This window comes from Protopterus annectens, chromosome 2.part0, assembly GCF_019279795.1.
Source record: "Protopterus annectens isolate FY-2018-M chromosome 2.part0, PAN1.0, whole genome shotgun sequence".
NCBI classification, from domain to species: Eukaryota; Metazoa; Chordata; order Ceratodontiformes; family Protopteridae; genus Protopterus; species Protopterus annectens.
Genome location: NC_056728.1, coordinates 129318953 through 129329331, shown reverse-complemented (window position 1 = coordinate 129329331; position 10379 = coordinate 129318953). Strand labels below are relative to the sequence as shown.

General features: G+C 38.5%; 1 protein-coding gene across 4 annotated transcripts in view; it reads right to left on the bottom strand.

Annotated features, from left to right (window-relative positions):
• Positions 1–8301: 8301 nt before the first annotated feature.
• The window catches only part of LOC122792993 (probable JmjC domain-containing histone demethylation protein 2C), a 1041568-nt gene continuing 1039490 nt past the window's right edge, over positions 8302–10379 (bottom strand). For all 4 annotated transcript variants that reach the window (XM_044060615.1, XM_044060616.1, XM_044060618.1 and 1 more), the window contains one exon: positions 8302–10379. This exon is cut by the window's right edge and continues 2115 nt beyond it. The gene's annotated coding sequence lies outside the window, so the exon portion shown is untranslated.

The following is a 10379-nucleotide window of genomic DNA, read 5'->3' as shown; positions in this document are numbered from 1 at the left end:
TTATACTCAAACTCCTAAACAAACTCAAACCCTGCTCTCTTTCCACAGATAATCTTCCTTCAGAATATCTACAATTAGCAGCAAATGCTATATACCCCTATAGTGCCTTTTTTAGGTAAGGTTCAAATGACAAATTTACCACAGTAACAGGTACAAGCAAGCAAAATCTGAGGGTAATGCTACTCAATGCTAGAAGTCTAAACCTCAAAATGCACTCACTCGAGGCACTCCTTAAAATGGAGAACACTGACATATGTGCAGTGACAGAGATCTGGTTCAAAGCTCCAGAGAGCACCCCTGCATTACCAGGCTATAATTTATACCACACCTTTCGGCCACCAAACCCGGACCGAAAAACTAAAGGTGGAGGCATGTCCATATTCATTAAGGCTATCCACACCTCAAAGATAGTTGCTCAGCATAATGCATCCGAGATTATCCACGTTCAACTAACTCTAGGCAAAACCAAATCCAGATTGTAGCTTGCCACAGACCCCCCACCATGCCCCAGGATTACCACTCCTCTTTTCTTGATACACTGGAAAATATTAAGGTACAACCCAACACTCTAATAATGGGTGATTTCAACTACCCTACCATTAACTGGGAAAACTACTCATGCACCAAATCTTTTGCTCAACGTTTTCTGGAAATCAATTCCAATGCCTTGCATCAACTTATCCACACCCCCACCAGGGGCAGCAATATCCTAGACCTGATCACCACCAACATGGGTGACCAGTGTTCCACACCAGAGGTCAACTCCTCTTTGGTCAGATCCGACCACAAGCTAATCACCCTAGAGATCCACATCCCACTTCCACCCCCCCCCCATTAGGAAAACAACCATAAAAAATTTCTCCAAAGCCAACTTCACGCTTCTTAAGACAGAAGTGGCAAACTTCATGACACCCATGCAGATGGACAATAGAGGTACGACTGCTAAATCCTACACAAATGCACTTTATAAGCACTTACACGAGTGCATGAATCATGCTATCCCTAACAGAACCAAGATGCTATCCTCCAAAAAAAGGAAGCCAATCAGGTGGTCTTCTGCCATAAACAAACTCTACATAAGAAGAAAGAAACTGTTGCAAAAAAGAGTAAAATCCCGGAACTCCCTGGTCAGCCTCAGTAAGAAGCTGAGATTCTTCATAAAATCCTCCAAAGCTAGTTATGAAAACAAAATTGCCACTGATTCTAAAGACAACCACAAAGCATTCTATAGCTATGTCAAGAATCTCAATGGCAACACTCAGATCTGCTCTGAGTTACAGCACAATGACACTAAATATACAGAACCAACTGATATTGCCAACATCCTGGCAGATAGGTTCAGTGCTAACTTTACCCCCCTCTCACCCCCTAAAGAGCCCATCTTTATACCTGAAGAATGCAAAGTTCCTGTAATCACGGCTGCACAAGTAAAAACCTCACTCTCCAAAGCCAAGAACACAGCATCCATGGGACGTGACAACATCCCAGGCTGACTTCTACATGAACTACAGAATGAGCTGGCACCCCACCTAAGTACCATGTTCAATCAAAGCCTCACTTCAGGCTTTGTGCCCATTGAATGGTGCACCACAACAGTTATCCCACTCCACAAAGGGGGGGGGCACAAAAGACCCTGGGAACTACTGCCCCACTAACCTGACAAGCCTGGTCTGCAAGGCCATGGAACGTATCATCATGGAACTCATAAACAAAGATATTAGAGATCTCCAAACTCTGGACCCCACACAGTTTGGGTTTGTAAAAGGCAGATCATGTCTCCTAAACCTGATAGACTTCTTTGAAGTAGTCAACAAAGCCATAGATGAGAGTAAGGTGGTTCACACAGCCTATCTAGATCTCGCCAAGGCATTCGACACCATCCCCCACTCTGGAATTATAGATAAACTCACTAAACTAGGTATAAATCCCTATGTCACAAGATGGGTTGCCAACTGGCTTACTGACAGAACCCACACTGTGAAAGTAGCAGACTCCAAATCAGACTTCAGACCAGTGACAAGTGGAGTACCACAGGGCTCAGTCCTGGGTCCTCTCCTATTTGGTATCTACTTCTCTGAAGTACAGGCTAACACAGAAGGTCTTTGGCTAACTAAATTCGCAGATGACTGCAAACTAGGAGCCATAAACGAAACTTCTAACAATGTGGACATCCTACAATACGGCCTCACTGAGACAGATGCCTGGTGTCAAAGACATGGTCTCAAGCTCAATACCAAAAAGTGCATTGTCATCCCCTTTGGTAAAAACTCTGTACCCATGAACTACCACATAAGCGGTAGCCTTCTTAACACCGAAAGTATGATGAGACCTTGGGACACAGGTGGACAGTAGTCTCTCCTTTGATAATCACATCGCCACAGTGGTCAGGAAATCCTTCTACGTCACCTCATCACAAAAGGTTTCTCATCCAGAAAAAAAAGGGTCATTGTTCCCCTCTACTCATCACTCATTAGACCCATTATAGAGTACAACGCCCCTTTTGGTATGTACCTCACAAGACATCTACAACAACAGGAAAGGCCACAAAAATACCTCACAAAGAGGATTACTGGCCTCAAACAGATGCCTTACGCAGACCATCTCAAAAAACCCAGTTTTACTCTGTTGCATATTGCCTACTCAGAGGCGATCTCTGCCTAACATACAAAGCTATGTCAAACCCAGAGCTGTTGGACATGCTCCACTTAAAGAAATCCCAAAACCCTCTGAGCTACACACTCCAAGGACCTAAACCTTGTCACCACAATAAACAGAACATGCTGAAGGGATAGATTCCTGTCCCAGAGACTTCCCATACTGTGGAACAGACTATCTATCTATGTCAAACAGAGCTCCTCATTAGAACTCTTCAAGAAAAATCTTGATGATTGGATGGGTAATAGGAAATTTACCCCGGGGATCACTTCTGTGGTTCTGCTTGACAGGGGCACAGGAAAATAATTTTCTTGGGTGGCGAAAGCCAGGGTACCTTTTTGGCTAGGCTTGTATAGGCCCTAGGGCCAATAGCCTAGTACCTACCTATGAACCTATGTACCTATGCAATTGCATGTCTAATTAGCATTCTTATAAATCACTCTCTCTCAGAATGTTATTTTCCCCATTTGTGGAAAAAATCTATTATTACTCCATTACTCAAAGGTGGAAATTCCCATGACCTCTCTAACTACTGCCCTATCGCTATACTTTCTCCATTATCAAAAATCTTATAAAAATGTGTACTGACACAACTACTTAAATACCTCTTGGATAATGATGATTTTGCCCCACCCAACATGGGTCCCATCCAGGGCATAGCACTATTACAGCCCTGCTCTCATTCACTGACACTGTCAACAAAGTCTTGGATGCTAGTCATCCTACTTCAGTAATCTTACTGGATCTATCTAAAGCTTTCGACACAGTATCACATACTAAACCAACGATCAAAACTAGAATGCTCCCCTAAATCTCTCAAATGATTTACCTCTTACCTAAACAATAGGGAACAATCAGTAAGATGGCATAATGTACAGTCTGGTTATCAGGCAGACAGCATAGGAGTCCCACAAGGGTCAATTCTAGGGCCACTACTTTTTAATAACTTCATCAATTATCTTCACAGAGCTTCCCAACTAGGCAATCTTATATAATATGCCAATGATTCTACAATAATAGCGCCAACAATTTTTCTGATCTCCTCACAGTTACACAAGACACATTCACATCAATAGAATCCTGGTTAAATAATGCACAACCGTGGTTAACCCCCCAAAACACTAACCTTTTACAATTCTCTACTAAAGCACCGCATACAGACTTCAACATTGTTTCTAAAGATAGTGCAGAAACTGAAATAGTGAAAACAGCTAGATTGCTAGGCATGACAATAGATGACAAACTCACTTTTGAGCCACATATTCTCAATGCAATAAAGAAAACACACTTTAAATTGGCAAACTTTATCATCATAAACTCTAGCTAGACAACCACACCAAAACAAAACTGTATGGTAGTGCCATCTTTACTAACCTTTACTCATCCCTTAGCAATAAACTAGAATCCGGCTATTATAAAACAGCTAAATTTGCCTCAGGAAAGACTAACCGTTCACACTATTGCAAGGAATTTCAGAACTGAACTGGCTCAAGTTCTCCAACTCTCTCTATTATACTCAACTAACTGTAGCCCACAAACTCATTTTTAAACCCAACACCGGCCCAGCACTCTGCTCAATCCAACAAATGTATACTTGTACACGAACACTTAGCTCCTCATGAAAACAGCTATTAACAGTAACCACATCCAGCAAAAGAGATGGACAATGTCTATACTCCCATATCATAGCTAAACTCTGGAATTCCTTACCCTCCCACATTTCTCAAATTGTCTGTATAAAAAAAATCTTTAAATCATCACTCAAAACACACTACCTAAATAACCCCTCTTGCCCCTGTAAAACAAACAGGCCACCTTAAAACTGTCCCTAATTAATTCTGTATGTCAAATGTCAAACAGCATGTTTTACAACTTCTGTTGCATATACAGTCGTGCAATTTTCTCTCAAGCACATGAATGGTACTGTTGTAGTTTTGCGTTTTTATATATGTAATTTTCTGCCTTGTATATTGCGATGCCAAGCCTTAATAATAAAGAAAAACAGTCCATACACGGAAATGAACCAAGGCAGTCTCTTACAAACAGAACACAACGAAAGTAAGATATAATAACTCCAAAATGCTGAATATAATAAATCCAAATGACGAAATGCAGTAGAAAATCACTCAGTCCATTTGTTGATATTAAAGGTAAGCGCTTTCGCCAATCTGGCTTCATCAGACCATCTGTCATATCTAACAGTGGATTGAAATACCAAATCAGGAATTCAGACATATAATGTTCAGTCCACACTATCCACAGTCAAACAGACAAGTGGAGAGAACTATCTAAACAGTAAAAAAATCTCATATGAAAGAGCTGAAACAGAAAATATGAGGATTGTCTTCTCACACATTTTAGAATATACAGCCACTTCACCTGGACTCTCTCGACAGCTCAGTTGTTAATGCCAATAATCTGAAATGGAAATTGTCTACTTCAGCTATGTTGTGGATGCCTGAAAATCAATACAATGTAAAGGAAATACTGTCCCTAGATCAGGAGGGACAGAAATGGTAATGTGATAGAAACAACAAGTGACGTGGGCATTTCTTTACAAAGTGGTGAAACTGTAGGAATACAAACACCATGAGAAAATCAGTGGTTTGAATCTACAGTAGTGGGAGTCTGAATCTACAGTAGTGGGAGGTTGGCATAATGGTTAAGAATTTTATAGACACAAGGTGCAAGGTTTGATTCTCACATGGGATAATTGGCTAGGCTTAAAATGGCCCACAAGGGCAGTTAGCCTAGTACTGATCTATGAACCTAAGCAGTTCATTGAAGATCCCATGTTGTTCATGGGGAAGATGGAAAGTTGAGGAAGAGAAACTGCAAAATCTGTATAACTCAAATTTTTCGATGTCCATGGCAGAAGAGCAATCAGAAGTACTACAACCAGCTTTGTCAAAAAAATATGAAGACTGCAAGAGCTGCGGTAACCAAGAGTCAGTTTAGACAAATGCTGAAAGCTGGTCATGATATTAAAGACTAAAAACATGCATGTATTACAATGTCTTTTGACTATGTAAAATAAATTTTATATAATAACCCAGTAACATGCTTATTGTAAAGTTCAGGTTAATTTGAAATGATCAATGCAATATAATGCATGCTACCAAATAGATAATTATATTTATTACCTTATGTAGAAGTGTGAATATAATATTTGGGATACATAACTTTAAATGATTGTGGCATATGTGGAGGAACCTGCAAGTTATGTGGTATATATTTCAGAGTTCTGAATGATTAACTTCATCTTGACTAGTAATGGATCATCTTGACTAATATCAACATGCCACATGCTTTGTACTGCTCAGCAGTTCTGAAGGAACAGAAGTTGGCATGGTGGTGGTTTATGATTGCAGATCCTTAAAGGACTGATCATAACAGACATCAAAAACTGGAGCTAACAGCCTTCTAGTATTAGATTGTATCTCTCTCTCTCTCGTGTGTGTGTGTGTGTGTGTGTGTGTGTGTGTGTGTGTGTATATATATATATATATATATATATATATATATATATATAGATATATAGATATATATATATATGGGGGCCCTTCACATTGCCGACATTTCATAATGCCAACAATCATATGGCCGACACCATATGATCGACATTTGAAATGCTGACAATGTGAAACCGGCATCTCAGTATAGTGTGGAATGGAAAGATTTCCATTCCTGCACTGTAGTGTGATCTCGGAGTTGGTATATTAAAGTTAAGGGGGGGTGCAGAGGGGCATAGCTCCCCTGCTAGCAGTTTAAAGAAATTTTTATTTTCCTTTTTCATGGTCTACTTCCATTGTCGATATTTCAAATGTCGGTCACATGGTGTCGGCCATATGATTGTCGGCATTTTGAAATTATGACTTTGTGAAGTAGATCCATATATATATATATATATATATATATATATATATATATATATATATATATATAGTTACATTTCACAATGTCGAATTACTGAAAGCTCAAACTTCATATGGTCGAGACCATATGATCCAGTTTTCAGTAACACGAAATTACGAACTGGAATAAAAAAAAACACACATTGTGTCTGCAGGGGGGCAAGCACCCCTGCACCTCCCACACCCCCCTACTTAAATATACGAACTCCGAGATTGCTCTACAGTAGGGAAAAGGGAAATCTCCCATTCCACGCTGTATGCAGAAGGGCAAAACGGGAGATCTCCCATTTCCTCGCTATAGTGCGATCATGTAGATGGTATATTTAAGTAGGGAGGGTGCAGGGGACTTGCCCCCCCTGCAGAAACTGTGCATTTGGGGTTTTTTTTTATTCCACTTCGTAATTTTGAGTTACTGAAAACTCGACCATATGAAGTTCAAGTTTTCAGTAATTCGACATTGTGTAGTGGTACTATATATATATATATATATATATATATATATATCAATCAATAAATACAATGAGGCTATATAGTCTATCTATTGACTAATCTCTGCCAGTGTTAACTCTTTGAAAACTGTCTCTATAGAAAGTGTACTTTTTACAGTATGTTCTTACATACCTACAATTCACTCTCTCTCATGGTCTACAGATTGTATCTTATTTAATGGAAATGCTATAGTCTTCAGCTTTGTTTCTCTCCTACTCTGGCATATAAACAATACCTAATGGACTGGGAAACTATATGCAGATAACTCAAGCCAACTCATCTTTTTTTTTACAGAACAATCTTATGCTGTTCTTCAGAGCCAGTTTAACACTCATCTCATAAAAATGATACAGGCTGATATTTTAAGCTTTCTTGGGGCAATGGGGGCTAGTGCCATATATGCCTTATCCTATGGGGATTCACACTACTTGATACTACAAGGCCTAAACTAACAGATCATCCTATGAAGTTTGTAGCTACTGTACCACCCTCCCGATAAGTGTAACACGCACAAGCGCGTGCACACACACCATCTGTTTTCCATGGCTTTGGTTAATTAACGAAGGTTCTAAAATGTATACTTCTCAACTTTTTTTGTTCAAGAATTAGGGACAAAGCCAAAAAACAGTAAGGGATAAAGGCCAACAATCAGGGGCAATTTTTTATATTACACTTTCACTTAGAAAGGCAATAGAACAACAATTTTTTTTTTGCATGTGTGTGTATTTTCTGAAGAAGACAAAGAATGAAGCTGTAATGTATGGCATTACTGTCTGTAATCCTAAGTAATTACCAAAGAATCAAAATTTGTACAATGGACAGGGGAAAACATGAGGGAAAGGCAGAGATATTTTGCAAAATTGGGGATGGGTGAGATCTATGCTAACCAGTTTTTGCAATGATCGCTATTAAAAAAAAAAAAAAAAAAAACTATTTCACTACAGCACTTTCCAATGTCAGGCTGGGGAAGAGTCTTGGATAGTAATCATATATAGAAAGACGCAAATACATTGAAATCGGGCCAATGTATATTATTAGGATAAAGAAACAACTGACATCTTTTAAACATATGAGAAAGGCCAAAGCATTATCATTCTTATCCAGGATTTGACATATAGCCATGAAAACCCAAATATGCTGAAATCAGGCCAATTTAGATTATGAAGATAAAGCAACAACTGACACCAATAAAACAAATATGAAAGCCCAAAGCACATCATCCAAATCCAGGGTTTGACAAGTATGGCTTTGAAACAATCAATATTTTATTAACAGCATAAACACATAAAATAAACAGTGGTGCATGGCTCTCCACTGTCCACACATTAGTACTCTGGGTATTCTCTTCCTCATGAGGCACCATCTTTCAGAGTCATGATTCCTGAATCTAGGATTTGGAACACATTTGGACTTTGCTGAAGGAGTTTTTTTTTCCCATATTAACATTTTCTTTCACCTTATAATAAATACTGCATTTGCAATATGGCTTGAGTACACAGTACTTGCTTAGGCTTCAACTGAATAAGACTGATGTTACTTTACACAGAATGGTTTCCCTGAAGAAACAGCAAAGTGGAAGGTAACATTAATATTGATGCAGTTTCTTTTCCACATGTGTAGGCTTTCAGGATATGGGTTCAGCTGGGTATTTCTGGAGTAAATAGAGGTTTATAATTCACAAATACCAGCAATTCCAGGAAAATGAATAGTATGAAAGCTCTACTCATTGCCAAGCAATTGTCGGCATCCACTGAAGATTAAGTGGCGTGTTTTTCAGCAGACATAGCAGGATGGTGTGTGACAACATAACCTTCATAGTAAAGGTTAAAATCTGTCTTGATTTAATAGTTCGTCAGATGTAGATACTGCCTTTTACCAGCTTTTGTACTTCAGCTATAAAAAGAATTGAGTATATTAATTATTTCACACATGGTTTCTACCCTGCTGCAAGGTTCTAACTTCCTTTCAAGTTATTAACATTTTTTTTTCATTACTCGGATTTCAACACATATATGTTTGCTTTACTAACTGGTGTGAATAGCCTTTTTTTTAATAATTTTCTTACCCTTTAACAAAGCCATAGTAATACTAAGAAAGCATACATACACAACACAGGCAAATTCATACTCTTGTTAATTTATGATTTATCCATTGTGATCCTTCTGAATTTTCAGAACAAGATTTTCCAGCTTACATTTTGAAGTCAGGTCACTTTCTGTGCCTTACAAAGTTTCACAATCACTGTATGACAGGAACACTGATAAAGTAAAGGACAGCAACATGACTGACAAATATAAAAACACACACAGATAAAGCACTGTGCAAGCTGTGCTACCTTTACCATGCTTAAGCAGGAGCCTATAACAGACTTAAAGCACCTTTATTTACATTGAAATCCTGATGAAATCAGAAGGCTGCAGTATGTATTCGTACAGACTACACAGAGAAGCAAAATAAAAAGATTAGGGAGTATTTTTCATTTTAATGCTTGGGTTGGTGTTCTAATTCCCGTCACTGACAGACTACTGGCAGGTTTGAGAATATAATCAACTGGTGTAGATACGAAAATTCTTTGAGTGTTGCATGTGAGAGCACAAAAATACAGAGTACGAAACACTGTGTCTGAGGACACATGGTTAAATTATTAACATTTTACTGTATACCTTCGGTGCAGAAAAATTGCTGAAAGAAAACCAGTTACTACACAAACTCTGCACAGTCTATGAACCAGAAGAGGATGTCTGACAAGAATGCAGAAGCCAGTAGCCAGTTACCAGAGATCTGAATTCCAGTTTGGAGCAGTCTTTTTTTCCCAAAACTATCAAATTTGCACATTTGTATCTTACAGTATACTGCAAGAAAGGGCAAAATTAATACACCTACACTGTACATGAGAATGCCACACAAGAAAGATGCATGCATTTCTTCGGGGTACTACATCACAGAACTTGCCAGTAAAAGCTTTTGCTTCATCCAGTACTAAACAGAATTTATATATATATATATATATATATATATATATATATATATATATATATATATATATATATATATTTATATATCCCTAACACAAAGGAACCTGTCCTCTTTGCTCTCTTTGGTAAATAGTCATCTCATGTGCTCATAAATTATAATACGGTTTGAACCTATCATGACAGCATATTTAGTTTTGCAGGAAAATAGGTGCTGCTGAGTTTGTCTAACAGCTCTGTCCATCAAAACCTCATTTGGAACCCCTGATCAAGTGTCCTGCACAGACTTGCCTGCAAACTTTTCTGCAGAACCTTGTCATTACAGCATTTCCTAAACAACACATCTGAA